The sequence below is a fragment of the Prinia subflava genome, assembly GCF_021018805.1.
Source record: "Prinia subflava isolate CZ2003 ecotype Zambia chromosome W unlocalized genomic scaffold, Cam_Psub_1.2 scaffold_54_NEW, whole genome shotgun sequence".
Taxonomy (NCBI): Eukaryota; Metazoa; Chordata; class Aves; order Passeriformes; family Cisticolidae; genus Prinia; species Prinia subflava.
The window spans coordinates 192,230-217,931 of NW_026960619.1; the positions used below are offsets into that span (position 1 = coordinate 192,230).

Below are 25,702 nucleotides of genomic sequence, written 5' to 3' on the forward strand. Positions count from 1 at the left end.
TAAAAAAAACTCCAACAAAGCAATACCTCCCTTGATTTAAATGTCACCACTGCAATAAAAGATGTTTTCTGCCTGTGAATTATGCGTGTAGTAATAGGGGGAAGATTGGCAGTAATGGGGCTGAGATAAACACAGCTCTTACAGGTGGTGGGCAGCAATGCGAGGGCAAAGCAAGCCCACACTTGGTACCACGGGGTCAGGGGAGAACTGAGCATCTCTCCTGCCAAAGTCACCCAGCAGTGAGTGTCACCCTTGCTCTGCTCTGGTTAAGGTGCACTGTGCTGCCTCCGTGGGGTGGGCAGATCATGTCCTGTCCACTGAATGATGTGTGGACGGGCTGATGTACTTCACCAGAGACTGGAAAATGTTTCCAACTGGACTCACAACTAGTGAAGAGGCAGAGGAGAACCTGCTCCTAATTCCCAGCTCCTACCCTGGTCGAGCAACTTAGTGAAGTCTCACAAGCCTTTGCGACAACCTGGTTCCCATTTCAAATCTGACAAGTCCACGTCCCCACTCATCAGCTCATCCTTGGAGTGCCAGAGCCAGCCACCCACCCTCAGACTCCCGGGCTCAGCCCAGGCTGCTGTGTGCAGCCTTGCTTGGTGTGGTGGGTGCCTGGGGACGCTTGTGCTGCTTCTCTGCCCCAGGTGCTGTGTTGCAACCGTGAGGCCTGGTAGGCCTCTCTGGCGGTCAGTCGCCTAAGGGCAGAAATGCCTAGTCATGGTGACTAGGCCAAAATAACCCTTCTCCCGTGCTTGGACCCTCTCTTATCTCCCTGTAAGACAATAGGTCACTTTCTACCCCGACTCATACTATTGGACCACTTCTCAAAACCTCGGTACCCTATAAAAACCCCACTTTTCCCCCAGCTCAGCAGAAGAGCTGTCCCTGAAACCCTTCACAGAGGATGCTAATAAAGGATCATCTGTGGAACTTGATATAGCGCTTCTCCTCTCTCTCCCTGCGTCTGCCAAGGCACCTTAGCAAGCTTATGAGCTGAGAATCACTGCAAAAGAGCTGATCACTGCTAAGAGCTGTATATCACTATAACTAAGCTTGCTAAGTATTGCCTGTGCCTGGGAGCTTTGCCAGAGTTGCTTGGGCAGGGGGGTACGCAGGTGCACCCCTATCCAGGAACAACCAAGGCAGCCGAGACTGACTGAAGCTACCGGGAGAAGAACAAAACCTGGCGCACCAACTGGGTAGAAAAGCCCAGCAGAGCAGCCTTCATCGCTAAGAGTAACTGCCTTGGTTCGCTAGAGTCCTTCTGAAGATAACTTCTCCGTTATAGAAGAATTTCTCTGCAGAAGCTGTCTGACGACCCTCCCAGTCCAGCCCTGAGGAGTCAGACGTTCGCAGACCACCCTACCAGCAGCTTTTGACCCACATTCGGCTGAGGAGTAAGTAGATTCCAGCCTTTTTTGTGCGCAAGTTCTTTACTTGGGTCTTTTTCTTTTTCTTTTTTTTTCTCTTTTTTCTGCTGGGAGGGGAACGGGAACCACATTACAATGGGATCAAAATATAGTAAATTAAAACGATCCCAGAACGAGAGAGACTTATATTTAGAAATCTTAGAAATTCTATCCCTTAACAACCCTTCTTTCTCTAAAAGTAAAATCTTAAAAACTAACTTGAAAAAGTTTATAAAATGGATTATTTCCCAGTTTCCTGATACTAATACACACTCTATCACTTTAGATTCTTTTTGGGACTCGGTGGGGATAAAAATATACACTTCCCAAATTAATGGAGATTTCTCTGTTACACGATTTCTACCCATTTTTCATAATATTACCAAAGTAGCAGAACAAGCAAATATTAAGAAATCTCCAAGTCCCCCCACAGAGAGCATTCCAACTTTATCTCTCCCGCCAGACTGTGTCCTTTCAAATGCTCATCTTCCCCCTCTCTCTCCAAATGCTGGCCACCACAGGGGGGTAGGGCCCGAGTTCGTCGTGCCTGCCGCTCCTGCTCCGCTCCCGCCCTGTGCCCCCGGGATCACTGTGGCCCCCGGCACGCCCATGCCTCCTTCGCAAGCCCTCCGCCCTCACCCCTCGGCCCCCCTTCCTACGGTTGCTCCACTTTCAGCCACCCCCCCTGGGGACTGAGAACACGAACTCCGTGCTGTCCCCACCTCCCCACTCCGTGCCGCCCCCACCTTCCACCTCCCTCGCGCTGCTCCCAAACCCTTCCTGCGTGCCTGCAAAGCCTGCAGAACCTGCTTATCTCATGTGTGGCCATCACCCTCCCCCCGCGGTACCTTCGAATGCAACTGTGCCTGCCCCTATAGACTCTGCCCCCCCAACACCCCACCCCCCCTGCTCCCTCTGTAGCGAATGTGGCCCCATGCAATCCCACCCTCCCGCCGCTCCCTTATCCCCAGACCATGCAGCCACAAAACCCTCATGTCACTCCTGAGACACCCCATGGTAGCATAACGCTTTTACACACCCCTCAACCCTGTCCCAGCTGCACTTCCTGTAGCCAGGCCTTGCAACCCTCTCTCCAGCACCCCACACCCCTGCAAAATGCCACTCCAAAACACCAGAAAAAGCACTCCTCATCTGAGGACAGTAGTGATAGTGAGTACAGTTCTGATGCAGATGACATTGATCCATGGGCTTTAATTAAAATGGAAGCCACTCGAGCAGGTGACTGGGAGTTGGCTCAGAAAATTTCTGCCTTCCCTGTAACTTATATAAAGGGAAAAAGAGGTGGTGCCTCCACTAGGATTATATGGGAGCCTAATACAAACAAAGAGCTCATAGAACTTCGAAAAGTGGCCAAAGAACACGGCAGAAGTTCACATATTTTTAAAAATTTCCTAGAAGATATCTTCTCAGCAAATGTTTTAATACTCCATGATGTTAAGAATATTGCTCACTGCCTCCTATACCCAGCAGAATATATGCTATGGGAAAGGCATTGGAAAAAACAATTAAAAACATTATCAGACACATACGCTAAAGATCCTAATAGGCAACATTTTTCAGTTGAACAGCTGGCTGGAGAAGGCAATTTGCAGAAACCCTCAGATCAAGCTAAAACTTTGTCTGAGGCAGCAATACAAGACTTGGCTATTGCAGCTAAGACTTCCTTACTTCTTACCCCAGATGACTCTATCCCTACCCTACACTTCTCTAATATTAAACAAGGAGTAGATGAAAGCTTTATCAAATTTGTGGACAGAATTAAAGATGCTCTGGATAAACAGATAGAGAGCATAGAGGCAAGAAAAGAACTGTTATGCAAACTTGCCATGAGCAATGCTAATGAACAATGTAAAACTATTCTGAGAGCCTTACCCTTGGATGCAGAACCTACCATAGAACAAATGGTGGAAAGCTGTACACGTCACCTCTCCACTGAAAACACAGTAGCCCAAGCAGTTGCTAAGGGTATTGCAGAAGGAGTTTCTGGTGCATTTGCAGTAGTGACTTCCAAAGACCAGACGCGCTGCTTTCACTGTGGAGACTTTGGACATTTTATAAAGGACTGTCCAGATAGGTCACCTACCTGAATCTCCCGTAACACCTACCAAATACCCCAAAATCGTCAGCGCTTCCAGCAGCGTTTGGGAAACTACTAGCGGAGCGTGGTCAGGCTCCACGCCAAGACAACAAATCAAAAGCCATCCAGACCCAACCATGCATCATTCCAGGAGATGCCACGTCACATGAAGGGGATCCAACATACAGAGCAATACAGACGGGAACCCGGCATCAGCTGGTAACTGCTTTATCCATTGACTTAAAAAAGAGAGATGTTTATTGTGTCCCTACTGGCAAGTATGGGCCAAAAGGAGGTCCTTTTGACATCCTAATTATAGGTGATACCGTTAATGGCCCGGATGAAATTTTTGTTTTTCCAGCAGTACAAACAGTGCACCCGGGTCAAGAAATCTTGGTCCAGCTGTGCTGCACAGACTTACCATTTTCTCTTTTAAAGGGAACTCCAATTGCACAAGCCTTTCTACTCCCAAAAAATCACAAGGAACAGCTTCCTCTCAACCCTATAGCAATGTGGGCACAAGTTTTGGGACCTAATAGGCCTACCATCGAGTGTGGCCTATCCTGCAAAGGGGAGAAGATCCACCGACTGGGACTTTTGGACTCCGGCGCGGACGTAAGCCTCATTGCACGCTCAGAATGGCCAGCAAACTGGGAACTAGAACTGGTACCAGGTATGATTTCAGGGATCGGTGGAGCCACAATGTCCATGCGAAGCAAGCACAACGTCCTCGTCAAAGGGCCTGAAGGCAAGTTGGCAACTATCCGCCCATTTGTGGTAAGGGCCCTCATCACCCTTTGGGGAAGGGATGTTCTATCCCAATGGGGAGCTTCCTTATAAATTCCCAGTCGGTATTTCTAATTGGGGCCACTGAGGAGCGTGCACTACCAGATACCCCTCAGCTCACCTGGAAATGCCAAACCCCGATCTGGATCGAACAGTGGCCCCTCCCTAAAGTAAAACTGCGCGCACTACAAGCCCTTGTAGAAGAACAGCTTGCCAAAGGTCACATCGTCGAGACCACCAGCCCTTGGAACTCCCCGGTCTTTGTACTGCAAAAGCCTGGAACGGACAGGTGGAGGCTCCTCCAGGACCTGTGTAAAATCAATGAGGTAATTGAGGACATGTGCCCCCTTCAGCCTGGACTGCCTTCACCATCGATGCTGCCCCGAGACTGGACACTTGCCATCATAGATATTAAAGACTGTTTCTTCAGCATTCCGCTGCACCCCCAGGACGCTCCACGGTTTGCTTTTTCTGCCCCCTCTCTTAACAGAGAGGCTCCACTCAAAAGATATCATTGGCTTTTTCTTCCCCAAGGTCTCAAGGTCTCACCAACCATATGCCAATGATATGTTGCTCATGTTTTGTCTCCCATTCGGAGCCTATTTCCAGATGCAATCATCTACCACTATATGGATGACATCCTGATCTGTGCATCAGACAAAGCCTACCTAGACAAAGCGGTTACAAAGACTATTGAAACCATAGAAAAAGCAGGGTTCGAGATCCGTGAAGACAAAATACAGTACACCAACCCATGGACTTATCTTGGATTCCAGATCCGGGAAAGGACCATCGTACCCCAGCAGCTCGTCATCCGAGATGACCCAAAAACTCTGAGAGACTTACATAGTCTGTGTGGATCCATCAATTGGGTATGTCCTCTGCTAGGAATTACAACAGAGGACCTCGCTCCCCTGTTCAACCTTCTCCGTGGCAGTGGAGACCTGGACTCTCCACGCACTCTCACAACAGAAGCCCGAGATGCCATCACCAAAGTCCAAGAAGCCCTATCTTCACACCGAGCCCATCGCTTCGAGCCTAGCCTGCCTTTCCAGTTTGTCATTCTGGGAAAAGCACCCCGGTTCCATGGACTGATTTTCCAATGGGATACTCAGCTTCGAGACCCTTTATTGATACTTGAATGGATCTTTACAAACTACCAACCTACAAAGACAATTACCACCTTCCAAGAAATCATGGCACATCTTATAAAAAAGGCCAGAACTCGCCTCCGTTCTCTCGCAGGGTGTGAATTCACATGTATATACTTGCCATTAACCAGCTGAAACCTGGAGCATTTGCTTCAGACCAATGAAAATCTCCAGTACGCCCTAGATAGCTATACAGGCCAAATTTCCATCCATATCCCAAAACATAAACTTTTTAATACAACCTTTAATCTGACCCCAAAATTAGTACACAGTAGAACACCTCTCAAAGCTCTAACAGTCTTTACAGATGGCTCGGGGTCATCCCATAAGTCTGTAATGACATGGATAGACCCTAAGACCCAAATATGGGAATCTGATGTCCAAATTGTGGAGGGATCTCCACAGATTGCAGAGTTAGCAGCTGTCGTCAGAGCCTTTGAGAAATTCAAAGACGAACCTTTTAATCTCATTACAGACTCTTCATATGTTGCAGGTATAGCTATGAGGGCAGAACAAGCCCTTCTCAAAGACGTTTCCAATCCAGTTACACCAATTGATTTCTGCATTAATATGCTTAATCTCCCACAGAAAACAACCTTACTATGTAATGCATGTGAGGTCACACACTGACCTCCCAGGTATCATTGCAGAAGGGAACAGGAAAGCAGATGCATTGGCCATGGCAGTAGAGACTGCTAACATCCATGACATCTTTGCCCAGGCAAAGTTGTCATATGCATTTTATCATCAAAATGCAGCTGCCCTTATCAGAATGTTCAAGCTCTCAAAAGATCAAGCAAAAGCTATTGTTGCCACGTGCCCGAACTGCCAAAGCTACCAGATACTATCTGTGGGGACAGGAGTCAATCCCTGAGGACTTAACAGCTGCCAGCTGTGGCAGACAGACGTCACTCACTTCCCACCTTTTGGAAGGTCAAGGTATGTGCACGTATCAGTTGACACGTTTTCTGGAGCAGTGTTTGCATCATCTCATCCAGGAGAAACTACACAGCATTCCATAAAGCACTTCCTCCTTGCCTTTGCTACCCTGGGAGTACCAAAACAGATCAAAACAGATAATGGCCTATGCCTCTCTTAAGTTAAAAGAATTCTTCAGTGAGTGGGGAATAGAACACAAGAAAGGCATACCTGCAAATCCCACAGGACAATCCATCATAGAGAGAACACATCAAACCCTCAAAAGAGTCCTAAATCAGCAGCGAAGTGAAACAAAAATCATATCTCCAGTTGAAAGACTCTGCAAGGCTCTCTACGTCATCAACTTCCTAAATGGCACAACATCAGAGCCCGACCCCCCAGTACTTCGCCACTTCGCAAATACCACCCAAGCAAAGCTTGCTGAGAAACCACCTGTGCTAGTGAAGGACCCAGAGACTCATCAAATCTCTGGGCCTTTCCAGTTAATTACTTGGGGTAGAGGATATGCGTGTGTTTCACTACCATCTGGCCCAAGATGGTACCCAGGAAAACACATAAAACCATACCTAGGCACTACAAACACTAAGTCAAACACTGACAAGAGTTCCTCTGAGTTGAATACAAGACCGCCTCAAAACCAGACAAGTTCTGCCTGGAGATGAAGGCGTCGCCAAATATCCACGTACCAAAGAAAAAACCGACCCATCACACGATAGCAGAAGAAACAGAAAAGATGAATAACATTCTGCTGCATCAGTCAAGCTATAAGCCAGACATAGCTTGAACACAAACTTGTCCTCTGAATTACGTTATCTTTTTTTTTTTAATTTTACCCTAAAAACCCCTATTATTCCCTTTCCCAACTCTTACCAAAAACCCCTAACCTCACACCCACTTACCCATCCCCTGCTTATAAAAAAAAAAAAAAAAAAAAAAAAAGGGGGGGGGGGAGGGGGGAAGGAATAGAGAAAAAGAATGAGGGGAAAAAACCCTAACCCTCTCCTCCCATCATGAAAGATAACAAATTTTGTTTATATTCCCTATCAGAAGTCTTATCCCTGTCCAGAGATGAAAACTGGTGCTCTCCTCACTTCTGTTTGGATGCTCTTCACCGTACCATATGCCTGCGGCTGGATTAGCCCACAGCCTAGCCATAATGTTTGGGTAACCTTAGCAAAAACATTGAAACAGGATAACATGTGCTTATCCATGGGAAGCATTGATAACCCACTTTCCACATGTCTAGTAGGGATTCTTTTCATAGCAGATGACTGGCCTGTCTATAACTCAGAACTCCTCCGCACCACAGGTAAGAGACCCAATGCAGTAGATACTTGGGATGATTGGACAGAAATGTTACCTAATGCCCTAGAGGAACCCCAAGAATTGGACTTGCTGGGGTCCACCAAAGCAGCATACTGTGTCAAATTTTACTATAGACGCCCAAGGAATAATGGGCCAGAAATTAACCAGTTAAAAAACACATACAGAAAAGACATATCACCCATTAACAAAGCCTATAACTATCCGGATCGGTGCAATTACACCACTCACGTGATATCTGTATCCTCTCTCCATCCCAAAGTACTACACAAAGGAACGTTTCTCATCTGTGGTGACCGAGTATGGGCTGGGATCCCCTCACACCTTCAGGGAGGTCCCTGTAGCCTTGGGAGACTTTCTACCCGCACACCAAATATTACCTTGTTACATAATTAGAAAAAAGAAAGAGAAGCAAATCGCCACAAAAGATCCTATACGGAATTTGATGAAAACTGTGATCCCAAATTATACAATTGGAATAAACCAAAAAGAATTGCTGTCTCCCTATTCTTACCATGGGTAGCTGCAGCTAAGGCCCTTGGTGAAATAAATCACCTAGGCTGCTGGCTTAGTAAGCAAGCCAACACTACATCTGCTGCCCTGAGTGATCTTTTAAAAGATGAGGAAACCACAAGACATGCATCTCTCCAGAACCGCGCAGCGATTGACTTCTTGCTGCTCGCCCACAGACACGGATGCCAAGACTTCGAAGGGATGTGCTGCTTCAATCCCTCTTCACGCTCACAATCCATCCATGCAAACATCCAGAAACTGAGAGAACTTGTGAAGGACTTAAAAATAGAAAAGAACTCAGACTGGGTCAATGACCATTTTGGTCAATGGGGATTAACAGGATGGGTTGCATCTCTTGTTAAGGGAATTCTGTGGATTTTCATTGTAATTGCCATTGTATTAGTTATGTTCTCATGCCTTGTCCATTGCTTTAAAAGAACTATTGGGAACGCCTTTTTATTAAATACAGAAAGTGGAATTGTTGCAGCTGTGAGGCCTAGTAGGCCTCTCTGGCGGTCAGTCACCTAAGGGCAGAAATGCCTAGTCATGGTGACTAGGCCAAAATAACCCTTCTCCCGCGCTCGGACCCTCTCTTATCTCCCTGTAAGACAATAGGTCACTTTCTACCCCGACTCATACTATTGGACCCCTTTTCAAAACCTCGGTACCCTATAAAAACCCCACTTTTCCCCCAGCTCAGTAGAAGAGCTGTCCCTGGAACCCTTCACGGAAGAAGCTAATAAAGATTCATCTGTGGAACTCCATACGGCGCTTCTCCTCTCTCTCCCTGTGTCTGCCAAGGCACCTTAGCAAGCTTATGAGCTGAGAATCACTGCAAAAGAGCTGATCACTGCTAAGAGCTGAATATCACTGTAACTAAGCTTGCTAAGTGTTGCCTGTGCCTGGGAGCTTTGCCAGAGTTGTTTGGGCAGGGGGGTACGTAGGTGCACCCCTAACCAGGAACACCCAAGGCAGCCGAGACCGACTGAAGCTACCGGGAGAAAAACAAAAGTGCTGCAGGGCCACAAGGAGCTGTCTGACCCCTCTGATTCCCCTCATCCATCAGAGACCGCCTCACTGAGCTTTTGGGTGAAAGCAGCCTTTGGGCAGGAGCCTCCACTTTCAGAAATAAATGCACTGAGCAGTGCCAAAGGCAGGCACTGGACTGGCATAGGGGATCATTATTGTTGCTGCTGGAAAGTCACAACCATACACGATCCTGTGGGACCCAGAATGATAGAAAGATTGTTCAGCAAACCAAAAAAGCCACATTTAGCGCTGCAGAGATTTTTGTTTGGCGCTCCCTTGCCTGTTTCTACTGCAACTTCCCTTGTAAGTTGTGGGAACTGACAGTGGTCAGAATTTCAGGCTTCAGACACTAGCTAGAGTCTGTAGGAAAGACAAGTGAGCAACTCTCTCATTCTGGCCTGAGAATTCTTGTGGAGGAATCCAAACAATCTTTGGGAGGTGAAAAACCGTTAGCAGGTGGTGTTTTTCTAACTTGTTTACTGGCAAAGATGTTTACAAAGAGGTGTAGGCTCTAAATGACCAATCATATTCATTGTACCGAAGTACTGTATAAAAAGAGTGTTTCTAATAAACCTTTGCTGTAATGCCCTCCGATGAAAGCTCAGAGTCTCGTGTCGTTATTTTGCCATCCCAAATCGTAACAATAGTAAGTCACTCCAGACTATTTGCCATGGCCTCTCTTACACTTCCCAAATATTCCTGGGGATGTCAAGACAGAGGCCATCAGGGCAACATAATACCTTGTCATCTCTGGTGCAGAGAAAAAGACCATAGAGCTTTTTATTCACAGAAAAATGTAGTCTTCTGATAACCAGGACAAAAAGGAGCCTGAAAGTCAAAGCCAACCTGCTTTTCCCTGTGAAGCTGTTGCACAAAGCAGCTGAGTCCATTGTGCTCCACTGCCAGGAGGGGACAGCTGTGCCACATGTGTTAGCACCATGTCAAGGACCAAATTTTCAGCGCTGCACATGGCCCTGGCTCTTTGTGTCACAGGAGAAGGGCAGCATCACGTACAAACCAACTGAGGGGGCTGAGTGCACTTTCTCTGCAGTTTAAAACATTTGTGCTGTCAAATATTGACAGGCACCAAGGAGAGGAGCAGCTCTCCTGTGAGTGGCTCTCACATCACAGGCACAGCTCCGCACTGGGAGCACTGTGGGGACACTGGAGTGGCAAGAGGGATGTATGGGGGTGCAATAGATGAGCCCCCAAAGCCCAGAAGCAGCCAAGTCTCTGCTACACACATTCCTAGCATGCCAGGGGCACTGACCCTGGACTCCACAGATGCTGTTAGAAGCTGGGCACCGGCCGGTCAGGTTGTGGGTGTAAGAAAAGGGTTTATTCCACTCCCTTGCCATGAAGGAATAAGGCTGTTTTGGGTCAGACAGGACCTCTGGCCACCCTATAAAGCTATCCATGGAGACAGCATGGAGCCAGCAGCAGCAAACAGGATAAAACTATGTAAACAAGAACTTTTTGGCATAGGATACTAAAGGACAGCAAGAAGAGATGTGGGACAAGCAAGGTTTGCTTGGGGCATGGACATTGTTGCTGTCTGAACAGATGAGAAACCTGTTTTACCCTCACCTATCTCCTTCTTCTGGAGGTGACTTGGGGGCCAGCTGGAGCAGCACACAGGGGGAGCACCAGGAGTAATTCCAGTTCCTGGCCTGAGCCAATGCTAAAGTCCAGCCTGGTATGCATGTCCTTCTTATCTGCAGGGGCAAGGAATAATGTGAAAATGGTGCAGGAAAGCACAGAACCCATGAAGGGCAAGCGCAGCCATAATGGCAAGTGGGGAGGGGACCCCAAGCAGCAGCACCAGAGCACAGTGGGGCCTGAGCAGAAGCATGGTGGAGTGAGTTCTGCTTCAGGGCTCCTTGCTCAGCCAGCTCAGCCCTTGATTTCAAATACTCTGGACCTTGCTACCACCATCCTGCATTGCACCAGCTCTCCCAGGAAGGACTTTCTTCCACTGAGTGCATCTGACCCCATATTAGGCTGGATACATTGGCTCAACGTCTTCTTCAGCCTCTCAAACATCCTGCAGCTTTCTGGGATGGACTGAGCAGAGCAAGAAATAAGTTTCCTTCCTCCCAAATCCTGTTGCCCCTTTTTCCAAGGAGAATACTCACACCGATGTTTGGGGGTTTCTCCTTTGTTCCCTGTTGGTGTTGGAGCAAGGGCAGCTCACAGGACAGGGCAGAGAGCTAGGCACTGCAGTTACAGCCTGCAGAGCCTCCTGGAATGGTGAGCCATTGTCACTGGGCAACAAGTGAGCCAGTTCAGAGCTGCTGTCCTGGTTTGGGCTGGAGATGGGCAAGGAAACGCCCTAAACCTCCCCACTGCCTGCCGAGAGAGGAGCAGGCTGTGAGAGAACAAACTCTGGCAGAGAAGGGACATAACATGCTACCCTTGCATCACTGCAGCTCTGTGCATTGCTGTCCCTTGGGCTTTGGCATGTTTATCTTCAAATTTGGTTTAGAGGAAAGGAAATGAAGATGGATAGATAAAATCATTGAATAGAGATCTGCCAGGGGATTTTAAACACCACAGTCCAAGAGGCAAGAACCCATACCCAGCTCATTGCTGAGCAGACAGAAGTGCACACTCAAAATGCCAGGCAGGACTCGCCCAGGTGGACTCTGGTCAGCTGTGACCTTTTATACACTCACATTTTACCTCCTCTCCCTCAGCTGGAGCTGCATTGAACATCCACGTTCCCTCCTCACCCAGCCATAACTCCCCCAGCTGCAGGGCCAAGGAGCAACCCAGCTCTTGGCTGCATCACTGAGAGCAGGCTCTGGCACAGCCACAGTCCTTCTGAACAGCTCCAGGCTCACAACAGGATATCCCAGCTGGTTAATGAATCCAAGGCATGGCACCAACACTGTAAACAGAGACATTTCTTTCCAGAATAGGGTACCTACCACATTCCTGCTGCCCCTCCAGGAGGAATGGCTTCACTCTCAGCTGAGGTCCCAGCTTATACACAGTTGCTTTAAACTCTTTATAAAATACACCCCCTAGAAAGTATTTTCAAAAAACAAAGCCTGAAAAATTGAGTTTGTTTAGCTTAAAAAGAGAACAAAGGAACAACAATCACCTGATTGATGCAGAGCCACTCCAGGACAGATCGGGAGTGCTCCCAAGCTAAAGAGAAAATGAAGTTTGCTGGAAATTGCAAGGAAGATCTGAGTTAAGTCTAAGGAAAGACCCTTACATTGTGAGGCAGAAAAAATACTGGAGCAGGCTGGAAAAAACAGTTGATTTAGACATGCCTGTTGGGGACAGTCCAGGGACATGGTCCTTCCTTTAAACCTTTAACAATGATCATTGTTTTACATTTACTCCACATTACATTTTGAACATATCTCAACAGTTAGACGTGACTTGCCATGTCCTGCCCTTCTAAAAACTTCTGCCTCAAAACTGTTCTATTTATTGAATATAATAAACAATGATACATTTACATTTTCATCAAATTTTGCTTGCCAACCATCAGCTAAAAAAACTGACATCAGTGTACTGAAACTCATTAGTCATAAGTAATTGTTGGGAAAATGGAAATAATTGCATTTTTTATTTTCTGTTTAAGTGGGGTTCACCTATTACCTTCCAACTGCAGGATAAGACTTCTCTGAGCAGCATTTTGATATCAGGTGACATTATACAGCAGCATTTTCCTCTCCAGTTTGCCCCAGTCCCACCCAAGGCAGAATTACAGAATCACAGAATCACAGAATCACAAAATAATGAGGTTGGAAGAGACCTCTAAGATCATCAAGTCCAACCTATGCCTTAACACCTCAACTAGACTATAGCACTAAGTGCCATGTCCAGTCTTTTTTTAAACACATCCAGAGATGGTGACTCCACCACCTCCCTGGGAAGACAATTCCAGTGCTTTATTACTCTTTCAGTGAAAATTTTTTTCCTAATATCTAACCTGTACCTTCCCTGACGTAGCTTGAGACTGTGTCCCCTTGTTCTGTCAGTTGTTGCCCGGTGGAAGAGACCGACCCCCACCTGTCTACAATCTCCCTTCAGGAAGTTGTAGAGAGCAATAAGGTCACCTCTAAGCCTCCTCTTCTCCAGGCTAAACAACCCCAGCTCCTTCAAGCATTCCTCATAGGGCTTGTGTTCCAAGCCCCTCACCAGCCTTGTTGCCCTCCTCAAGCATCTCAATATCCTTCCTAAACTGAGGGGCCCAGAACTGGACACAGTACTCAAGATGTGGTCTCACCAGCGCCGAGTACAGGGGAAGAATGACCTCCCTGCTCCTGCTGGTCACACAATTCCTAATGCAGGCCAGGATGCCATTGGCCTTCTTGGCCACCAAGGCACATTGCTGGCTCATATCCAACCGGCTGTCGACCAGCACCCCCAGGTCCCTTTCTGCCTGAACACTGTCCAGCCACACTGTCCCCAGCCTGTAATGCTGTAGGGGATTTTTGTGGCCAAAATGTAGAACTCGACACTTAGACTTATTAAACTTCATGCTGTTGGACTCTGCCCAACCATCCAACCGATCTAAGTCTCTCTGCAGAGCCCTCCTCCCTTCCAATAGATCAACACAAGCTCCCAGCTTAGTGTCGTCTGCAAATTTACTAATGAAAGACTCAATGCCCTCATCCATGTCATCTATAAAAATATTAAATAGAACTGGTCCCAGTACAGACTCCTGAGGGACACCACTGGTCACTGGCCGCCAGTTGGATGCTGCACCATTCACCATCACTCTCTGGGCCTGGCCATCCAGCCAGTTCCTGACCCAGCAGAGAGTGCTCCTGTCCAAGCCGTGGGCTGCCAGCTTATCTAGGAGTATGCTATGGGAGACAGTATCAAAGGCCTTGCTGAAGTCTAAATAGACAACATCCACAGCCTTTCCTGCATCTACCAGACGAGTTACCTGGTCATAGAAGGAGACCAGGTTGGTCAGACATGACCTACCCTTTGTAAACCCATGTTGACTGGGTCTGATACCCTGGCCATCTTGTAAGTGCTGTGCGATACCACTCAGTATGAACTGCTCCATTATCTTACCTGGTACTGAGGTCAGGCTAATTGGCCTGTAATTACCAGGATCCTCCTTCCTACCTTTTTTGTAAACAGGTGTCACATTGGCCAGTTTCCAATCGCCTGGAACCTCACCAGTGAGCCACGACTCCTGATAAATGATGGAGAGTGGCTTCGCAAGCTCATCTGCCAGCTCTCTCATCACCCTAGGGTGGATCCCATCTGGTCCCATCAATTTATAAATATCCAAGTGTCCCAGCAGCTCTCTGACTGCCTCCTCTTGGATAACAAGAGGACCATTCCGTTTCCTGGCACCACCTACCAACCCCTGAGGACAGTTATCTTGAGGATAAGCATGAGATTAGTGCATAATCTCATGCTCAAGGAATCACAGAATTAAAGTAAATCTTGTTCTTGTGATTATATCTTTATTTCAGCTTCATCAGCTAAGGTAAGAGGCTCTTTTTACCTACCTGCAATAACAGAGTAGGAAATCCCAGATAACTTCGATTATGCACTGAAGACTCCAAGCACAACTGCAGTTCCAGACACCTGAGACAAATTAACCCTAAGTGCAAAACATTCTTTGAAGTCCCTAAGTCCTGAAATATAAATTTATTTCCATTTCTGTTCTGTTTTCAACCTGTGCCGCACTGTGTTTGACTCCCAGGACCAGAGCACCGCCTCACTCTGAGCCGGATGATCCCAGGACAAGCCACTCGTTGCTTCCATGCTCCCTCTCGTGGTGTTGGTAGTGTCCCACAACAAACACAGGAGAGGACTCGGTGTACAGGGATGAGCAGGTCAGTCTAGCAATCACACATGCATCCATGGGCATTGCTGACTTTTCCTCCTTTTTCAGATTTTGCATGTTATGTAAAAACTATTACCAGGACTGCAGAAGGTAGCTTGCTGTAAGCAAATACAAATGACAGCACAAGCTGTACAAGAAACTAAATACCACCCTGACTCTGGTGATATTCAGACCACTTTATCTCATTTTTGATAAGCCAGTTGCACTGTGTTGTCAGCACAGCTATATAAAAAGCACACTGTGATGTTTAATTCAAACAGGTCACTTCAAAGACATAAGAAAGCAATTTATGCAGCAAGAGAAAGGCTCTTAAATGTATTGAATCAAAGGAGCACTGATGCCTCCAAGGACTTGGACATCGCACAGCATTCTGTGATTTCCTGCTGGGGAGAGGCACCTCACTGAATCATGATTTCAGAGTTAAGATTCTAGCTAAGAGTTAGAAGCAATTCATATTGAACAGGATGTAAGTTAGATAAGCAAATGATAGGTTAATGATTATTAGATGCTTCAACTAGAGCTAATTGTTAAATTGTTTGCCATTATGAGCTTGTTTATAGAAGGAAGTGGAGTAAGTGAACTGTTATAAGAATAGATTGAAACCAGTAAGAACAATGGCCAGCACCTGGACTTTATGTCAATCAGTCATGAGGCAGGGGACCTTGGATCATGCCAGAGGGTCACAGAGACCTGATGAAGACTCCTGACTTCATCCTTTGAGACCACCGACCCAATTCAAGAGAAGAATTGCGCACGCGTGAAGGACTAATAGCCTCATTTTAATACAGAATGGGGATGGGAGGTGCTGGGGTTATGCATATGTATTGTATGTAAGATCTTGAGAAATAAGATCTTATCACTCTCTACAACTTCCTGAAGGGTGGTTGTAGTCAGGTGGGGGTTGGTCTCTTTCTCCAGGCAGCAACTGACAGAACTAGGGGACACAGTCTTAAGCTGCGCCAAGGGAAATATAGGTTGGAAATCAGAAAAAGGTTTTTTACAGAAACGGTAATAAGGTATTGGAATAGTTTACCTGGGGAGGTGGTGGATTCACCATCTCTGGATGTACATAAGAAAAGACTAGATCTGGCACTTGGTGCCATCGTTTAGTTGAGGTTAGGGTTAGACTTCATGATCCTGAAGGTCTCTTCCAACCCAATGATTCTGTGATAAATAGAGGGCAAAGAACCTTGTTTGGGGTGGTCATGCCTTTTGGCGACGACTCCCGTCCCACCCGCCGGTGAATAAACATAGCAATTTCTAACTTTAATTAGTTAGAGGGTCTTCGTCCATGATCATATTGGTTTTTAACAACTCATCACCACACCTGTGTAGCAGTGCACAGCACTGGGCTGGTACCTTTACTTTTTGCTGTCCTTTATTTTTTCACACATGTTGCTGGGCCCCTTGCTGAGCATCAGGAAGGATCCTACAGCAAATGGCTTTGTCTGAGAAAGCTGCCAAATTGAGTCTGCAATGCCAGGTGAATCCTAGTGGAAAGGATAGAGTTCTAAGGAACTATACCGCTTATTTTCATGACAGATGTGGTTTCCCTCTTGGCTCAAGACAAATAACACTGGTTGAGTAAGCTATGATTACACCTAGACAAAGAAACGCACATGTTCTCCAGGTACCTCCAGGCCAATGGATCAGACCCATTCCACCATATAGATCTCGATCCTGAGTTTTATTAACACTTCCCTCCCAGGTAACCTCTCTACCTTCACTCTTTTTTTTTTCCTTTTATTCTTTCTCAAAAGACCCTTAATCACACTTCAATCCTACCAGGGTGCACCAAATTCCAGGAATACAGATCACAGCAGAGGAAAAGGCATGTTAAAGTCACTCTTCCTAGCAGGCAGTGGAGGACAACAGAGCAGTATCCACCTGAAGCTGGGAGCTTGCTACTTTTGTAGTGATCAAAGGTGATCCCCACTTCATGGCTCCTCTTTCAGGGCCTTCTGGCAGGTGGTGGCAGCTACAAGACACATATTTCCAAAACCAGGAAACATTCCTACATTGTGACTGTCCCAAGGTCTCAGGGGTACATTCACAAAACCTTTCCAGATTATTAAACTGGGTCCCAAGATAGAACCATTCAGATGATCCTGTGCTGACAACTACTTCACAGACAGCTGAAAGGAAAGGAATGCAGCTGGACACCCAAGCACTTCTAACCACAGCCTGACACTGGGCAGGCCTTGCAGCTGAAATCTTTCTTCTAATCTATTAAAACATCTGCATTACTGAGATTAGACTTAGAGCATTTGGTAAGGCTGTGCTAATTTCTGGAAATACAAATGGAAAAGAATGACAGGATCAGTAATGTGACTGTGGTCACTGAGACATGGCACTGCAAGGGACTTTGGAGATCCCACATGACAGCCCAACACAGAGGCAGGAGCTACACACGCCTCACATACTCCTTCCTCCAGCAGTGGTTATCCAATATCTTAGAAAATCCTTCACCACCCCACAAAGATGCAACTTGCTCCAGCACTTACATGTGCTCTGTGAGCAGCTTTCTCTTTTCTAACATAAATCAGCTTTCTGAAAATTCTGTTAAATTCTTGTTTTCCCACAGAAGCCATGCTGTGGGTGATTACACAATCATTATTAATTTGAAGAAGAGGGATCTAAGATCTGTCCCAGCAGTAGGATGAATCCCAAGCTGATGACTGATCATCCTATCTTGCCAGTTCCCCAAAAGACAAGTAGCCCTTCAGGAATGTCACAGACGGCAAGGGTATTTTCTCTTTTCTGGGCTGACCAAATAATTTAAACATAATGTCAAGGTAGATCTTCTAAGGACATAAAACTGTATGAACTAGTCAGCCTAGCAGCAGGAAAAAAGAAACAAATTCTGGAAAAGCCAGAAATTTCCCAGAAAGCTGACTGTTTGCTTTACTGAGTTGCAAACCTTTTATTAGAAGCATGAGTCTTAGGACTGAACAAGTTACATTGTAGTCTCACAAATGTATGAAATACTAATCCTTTTCATAAGTCTGAGAATTTTTCAACTTCGTTATTTAAGTTTAGTCCACTTATTTATTTAGATGCAAGAAGTCCAATTTCAAAGTTATTCCACAATGCTGGTGCATCTTGTGAAAAATGTGAAATGATTAATTCATGTTCTTATAATTAATGAAATGTTATTGAAAACTATAAAACTGTATATCTGTGTGTTATATGAAAATGTAAGGTTCAGGACACCTTGTAACATTTGGCTAAACCAAAATGCTGAAAAGGCAGGCGCCACCCGAGAAACTCACATTCAGAAAGAGACAATAGGTTTACGGGGAACTCGGCAGCCTCCTGGAGCACCGAGAGGAGACCCATCAAGATAAGGTGGCTGAAACATCAATGGTTCCTGACTACACCCTCTCCGGTCATCATCCATATCTCGACCATTCATCAGCCTTAAGGATCTATAGAAACTGGACATTAACATATGAACTGAGAAAAGAACTCTTTCCAGCCTGGTCGGAGACACCCTTGAGTTTGAATAGCTAGCCGGGAAACAAAGGGAAATATGGGGAAATACTGCCGAGGGCAGAATAAAGTGTATAAAAACTAAGCCCCGAACCGGGCAAATTTGTGAACCGTAGGGGAGACAGCAGACTGCCAGGTTCTGTGTCTCATGGTTCACCCTTGGCATTTTCCCGAGAAAAAAGACTGTCAAGTATCTCCGCTGTTGGTGGGTTTATCGAAATTCTGTAATTCGATCTTTATTAATAAACCAAATTATTATTTTAATTGGAATATCGTATTGGCATTTATAACAATCTGATTCCAAGCAAGTCCAAGCACCTCCACATCTCTAACACACCCTTCCCCATATGCCTCCAGGAGGGAAGTGCTACAGTTATGATTTTTCTTCCAAGGCAAGAACAATTGAGGTCACCCAGTAACTGGCAGTGTTGCAGAGTCTCAAATACCACGCAAGCCTAATCACTAGAAATATGCTTAGGAGGAAGTAAGGCACTGCTAAGAGAGCTGTCACAACACACTCAGACTGAACCAGCAGAACACCAAGGAGCACAGACATGCCACAAACCAAACAAGCAGCAAAGCCTCCCCTATGAGTGAATATTTTACCGGTTCCTACAACATGATAGACTCTTTCCCATCAATTATTTCAGTTATTGCTCCAGACCCTTTGGAGGGACTTGAAGAAAACAGCTTTGAAGGAGAGCACCAGCAACAAGTAAGCTGATTCTGTTATGAACAAGTTTCCCAGACGGGAGGGGCTGAACTGCCCCTGTCCTGGCCCCATGATGGGACGGTCGCCCCGTCCCCCCGGGGAAAGTGCAGAGCACGCATTGGCATGTTAAAAGAGCTCTAGGAGTGTAGCCCCCCTCCTCCCAGTTTGTGCCTTCGCCCAGCCTTTTGGAGGAATGGGGGTTTTTCCGTCTTGCAGAGAACCCCCATAACTGGGGGAGGCTGCTGCCTCTCAAAAAGCAACTGACCCCCTCCTGGCTAGAGGTAACCCCCCACACCCCAGCCAGTTTGAGTAGGGAGGGAAGCTGCCCTGAAGAAAAGTTGCCTGGCAACTTTTCCCTACCTAATTGAAATGTGAAAAGAAGCTGCCCATGCCTAGATAGCCCTATTTTCCTTTATAACTACCTCATTCAGCAGGTATACCTCAGCTGCGACCAGGACAAATGCATATGCATGCATATATGCAAATAAAACCGCCCCAGTGGATCCTGGGAGGGTTTTTTTAGGGAAACTGACCCCAAGACAAGAAGCTAGAGGCGTCAGAGGAGAATTAGGTAGTGCCCTGGGCGAGCACGAAGTGGATGCACCCCCTGACCTGGTTTGAAGATTCACCATGACCTATGAGGAGTTTGGATGGAATGAGAACCAGCCAGCCGAAGTGACTTAGAGAACGGGGAACTCTCGAAGGTTTCCCTGAGGGTAAAGAGCTGACTCTGCACTGCTACAGCAGACTGCTCATCTGCCCTGCCTCCTGATGGTTGACCAGAGAGAACTCCTAGCCATTCCTATGGGAACAAGGACTCGCTTGCAGAGGAATGATGAACTGGGACAGCACCTGCTCCTTTGGATGGCTGCAGCAGCGTGGAAAACTCCGATCGGACTCTGAAATCCTGCTGATGACTTTAATAATGAGCTGATCACTTTAATAAAGAGCTGAATATTAATAGAGGCATATGCCCTGCTCTTTTCAATTCCATACTAAATACATTGTTTCCACAGAGAACAAGTTTCATCCCTTACAATCCTGCAATCAGCACTATCACTGCCAGCCAAGCTCACTGCTGCCCTCAGCAGCACCAACACACTACTGCCAGTGGGACATCACCTCTGAATCGAATGCTGTGCTGATTTACAGCTCAGAGTCCTTCTCTGCTCCTTGCTGCTGTATTGGCCAGGCAGAGATACAAGTGGCTATGTAAAACATCCGAAACCCACATTATTTCACTTTCAGAGTGCAGAACATCGGGCCATGTCATCTCCTGACACAGAGCCTGCCTGCAGCTCCAGGAGCTGTTTGGCTTCCTCCAGCCAGTGAGTGAGCGGTGACTCAGCCAGCCCCAGCAACTACCCGGGCTGCTGCCTTTCCAGCACAGATAACTCACACAGGTCAACACGTAGTGCTTTGGAACCCATATCTCATTTTAATTAAGAGTAGACACTTCCACCTAGCTTCACACTGTAATTACAGCCCATCCTCCTGGGGCAGATACCAGTGTGCAGCTCCACACAAGGTGTGGCTGGCAGTTCACCCTCTGCCCTGGCAGGGTCTCTCTGTTATGGTTATGGGGTTTGTGTGGCTGTGGGTTGTAGCCCTGCACACCCAGCCGGACTGCAGGGCCAAGCTCTGCCCTGGGCAGTGACACAGTTACATGTCACCTGTGCTGGCTGGGGGAGTGGGGTGGGGACAGGCCTCTCGCCTGTGCTGCAGTTGGCTCCTGCTCTCTGATGGCTCTGGAGGTACACCCCTGTCCTCTGGCTGCACGGGGAAAGCAGGACACAGGAAGATTTCTGCAGGCACCTGTATAGCAAGTAGACCAAAGAAAAAGCTGCCATGAAACACTATATAAACAACCCCAAAACCAGACAGAGCAACATGACATTGCCACACCTATTTAACAAAGGATGCTACACAAGTCTGTGTAGCAGCAACTGAGTTCACTCTCAGCACCAAGACTTTTGAAAGATAATAGCCTTAAATAAAAATCTTATGTCCACATGGAAACAAACCAGTGTTGTAAGTCACAGGGGCTTAACAGCTGTACTCACATCACTTCCCAACCTACAAGTGGAAACAGGAAGCAGCTTCCTTAGCTACACTGAGTGCCATCAGGAATTGGGAGTATTATTGCTGCATTCTGACTTCTTTTAAACCACATGAGAAGTCAGACTCACACAGCAATGAACCCAAATAGCAACATCTCAAAGCAGACTGATCCTAAAGTGTCAGCTCCCATCCTCAGTGACACTAATAAGAACAGGGCATGCTTCACCCTCACCTCTCAGCTAGGTTAGGGAAGCAGACATTTCACCTAAAATCACTTAGAAGCACACTGCTCTTCTCTATCGTTTTCCTCTCAAGATGGAAACTACTTCTCTATTTCAGCAAAGGAAGTGTGAGCAAGAAGAAGGAACAGCACATAAACCTACCTACAAGATAAGGCTAACGCTGTTTCAGCTGGAGGAGGGGTGGTGAGCAGGCTACGTGGTTTTGCCTGTTGACACATTGCTGAGGACTGAAGGTATCAAGGTATCAACTTTTTCTCAACTTGAAATCACATTTTCCTTTAACGCACAGCTTTAGTTACAAACGCAGTACGAAAGGTCAGTGCCAAGACTATGTCCTGAGGAAGATGCACTTTTTGTTACAGGGCCCAGATGACAATCATTGACTTGGCAAATTCAGGGCTTTTATTGAGCATTTAAGATAATTGTTATCAAATAGTTTTGGGCACTTTGGTTTTCTGGAAAAATCTTGTGCCTCTGCTGTGGCAGAGCTCCAGAAGCACTCACTCCGCCAGGGTGGTGGAAAGATGTCAGCTCTGGCTGGAGGGCAGCTACAGACACTGCAAGGTGATGTCAGGACTTGTGGCCATCTTCACACACATAAAGCCTGCATGAAAACAAGAACGTTAAAGACTCGCACAAGACAAACACAGATTTCTTTTGAACAAAGCTCCATTCTCACTGGCCTGTGAGGAGGCTGCTCTGAACTGGCCCCCAGCTCAGGGAGTGCCTGCCTTGCACAGGAAGACAATACACAGCCCTTGCTCCCCCTTCTCTCTCCTCAGAGCACCTGAGCTTTACACCCAGCTGGGGCACAGCTGTACACCCTGTTTCCCCACACCAGGATTCACTCAAGACAATTCAGATGTGGTTACTGCATTTAGAACAACCAGGACCTCAAAAACAACCCGCAAAACAAAAAGCAGCAGCAGCAGCTTGTCAGTTCAGCCCACTCCAGAAGAAACTGAACACAGACTACTCACCCCAGTTTGGTAATACAGCTATCTATTTTATTAAAAAAGTTACAAACAAGTGGATTGTAGGGTTGTCTTACAAAATGACAAGAATGAATTCTACTGGAAAAAACTTTTTACAAAGCATTATAGGTAATTGTTCCATTTTTGCACTTGCTATTCCAGATTTCACCTATCACTGATAAAAATACAGTACATTAGATACAAGCTGTTAGGTTACATTTTTATTTGTAGAGCCCTACTGCAGTGATTTGAACAACTCCTAAACAGATGCTTTAGTAAAGACAATACATACTGCATTTATTATTAGCCTCTTACTCTAATAAGCAACTTCACATGCAAACTATTGAGGAAGCCTAAATAAACTTTTGGTCCCTTTTTCCCCCCAAAGTGTGCTGAAAAACCATCTCTCATTTTCCCAGTCCTGTCACTCTAAGCTGGTTCAAGTTTAAAGGTTTTTTTTATCTGTTTGGTTTTTTGTGGGGTTTTTTTTCTTTTTTCTTGCTGAGGTCAATGAAAATGAACACTGCTTTGAAAACTACCTATAGGAATGAACCACTGATCAATATCAACCAACTTTTTCCTTCTTAGACAAAAAAACCCTAGGACCTTTATGAATTACTTTCCTATCCTATTACTTCCTTACAACCTACAAAAAAGATAAACAACCATCACTTTAAAAAATCTACTTTGAATACAAGGTTTGGTTTAATTCTGATATTAAAGTGCAAACCTAAGTATTAGCCTCAGCCTGTTTATAAAGTTTGTACAAACAGGAAAAAATATTTCAAGTAATCCTACATAAAAAGAATCAGGTGTTTCAATAACCAGGCAGAAATCCTAGTGTCCTTTTCAGGATTCAAATTCAACACTGAATGTAGACACAGAATCTTTATTTCTGCTAATATTGTAAAGTCAGCCTGCATTATTACCAATAAAACACATTAATATTGAGATACTGTACTGGTGATCTTTTATTGTTTTAAATGCCATCATCCACAATACAATTTGTCAGTTTTCAACTGCTTAACCTCATATATCCATCACTGCTTTTACTGGAGCTTTTCTCATAGATATTTAGCTATTACAGGGAAAGAATGTACATTTCTAGAAGCATGTTCAAATGACTAAAGCTGGGCTCCTAAAAACCTAGAACTTTGGTGCAGTAGGTTAGCTGCAGTTAAATTTCTGCAAAAAAATTACACATTTTAAACCACTGCTAGAAAAAGCTCTCATGTATGCAACACGTTAATAAAGGTGAACAAAAAGATTTTTTTACTGTTCTTTGTACATTTTCATTCTGCTCTTTATACCTGTGTTATTGTTAAAATTTTCAAGTATTCAGAGAAAATGTTGATTAGGTAAACAATAAGGAAGGCAATGGCTGTTTAAAGCACGCTTGCAGTTAGTATCACTGAAACCTGGTGCTTTTACCCTTGTTACACCAGCTTGTCTCTAATATTAAACTTGTTTACTGGGGAAAAAAAACTAAAAAGCAATTTTTGACAGTGCAAGAAAAACTTCAACAAATATTGCTTAAAAATATTATTCAGAAAGACAAATATTAGGAACTATAAAATGTAAAGTGATCTTATTTGCATTAGATTTACATATGCAGAGGTCTACTAAATGTCTTACTGTGCCAGGCAAAGCTGAGCTGACAGAGTAGGCATAGAGCCCATTTTGAAGGATACATTATCCCTTTTCAAAGGCATAAAGAAGCACTTTGTAAACACGCAAGTTCAGAAACTCGGTAGAAGGAAAAGTGTGCTGCTGTTTTTCAATGCTACAATTGTCACATTCAATTAAGAAACCCAAGATTGCGAGAAACATCAGCTGGAGACTTTATATCCCATTCCAAGTAATCCCTACTGTCAAATTGGACTGGTTACAAACACATTGTCACAGCTGCATTTGCTAAGAAAAGGGATACTACATCCATACAACAGAGGTGCCTTCAGTATCTTTCCATGACACTGTCACACGTAAACAAAAAGTCTCAAAGAATGACCAACTACATTGTAGGAGAAAACCTTGCAAAGAGAAATAAGCACTGATGTGAGGTAATATACAGAAGTAACCATTTGTTTAAGGCTCAATTTATTCTCCATTAAAACTCTCTTATTTTAAAAGGCATTGAGTAGGTAATACTGAGTTTAATATTTAATAAATACAAGTTCAGAGTTGATTAAAGAAATCAAAATATTAAAAATGAACTCTTGCATATATATGAACTTAGAAAGCTAAAAAAAGAACTGATAGATAAAGAACAGATTTTAAAACTTATGGTAAACATGCTAAGCATTCTCATTAAGGGGTGCGGATCCTGGAGGCCACCAACCTTATACACTTAGATGTATGACAATGTGCTGTAATAGAGACAGGTTTACCAAGGCTCAGCTCTGCAACCTGGGCTGAAAGTTCTTCTAAGCAGCATCTGTGCAAGTTTCCTCTAAGTTTTATCTGCAATTTAAACAAACAAACACAAACAAACAAAACAAACAAAAACAAAACAAACAAACCCTAATGAAAACCATATTCAATACACATCCAAAGTGAACACGGCTCCTCCCCTGCCTGGAATAGCCAGTTTTCCATCCTGAGTTCCAAAGGACTATTTTCCACAGCAGCATTCCCAAATGCTCCACTAACTAATACAAGAGGCAAGCAGGTAACAACCTACTGCTATTCACTTTGTAACAGCTGCTGCGGGATATGAAATTACATCTAAAGATCTGAAAAAGCCACGAAATTTAAGTTCTCTTGTACAGATGCACCAATGCAGGACCTAGTGTATGTATAATACCCAGTAACATACAGCAATGGCCTTTAGCACAAGTTCTGGGAACAGGCAGATGAGCCAACTAACTCAGTTTTGACATCTGTGTTCCCAGCAATCAGACCCTCTAAATGACTCCTAAAAAAGCCCCTTAGCATTCAATCTCAGCAGGGACAGAGCTGTACACCACCATCCTCAATCAAGCACACCAACACATTATCAATGTGACCAAAACATTTTTGCATTTCAGATAACTTGTTTGTAGATCCCAGGATTTATCTGCAACGATATCCTAAAAGTCTCAGGCAAAGCTCAAAGTCTGTAGAAACCTGTCATATGCATGTGGCATGTACTTCAC

General features: G+C 45.3%; 1 protein-coding gene across 2 annotated transcripts in view; it reads right to left on the bottom strand.

The window, feature by feature from the left end:
* LOC134565284 (ras-related protein Rap-2c) overlaps positions 1–25,702 on the bottom strand; it is a 37,186-nt gene that overhangs the window by 4,751 nt on the left and 6,733 nt on the right. Inside the window, exon 3 of one of the 2 annotated variants that reach the window (XM_063424805.1) lies at positions 22,580–25,028. The exons of the other annotated variant lie outside the window; for it this stretch is intronic. The gene's annotated coding sequence lies outside the window, so the exon portion shown is untranslated. Of the gene's footprint in view, positions 1–22,579; positions 25,029–25,702 lie in introns of those variants that run through there. 2 annotated transcript variants of the gene reach the window in all.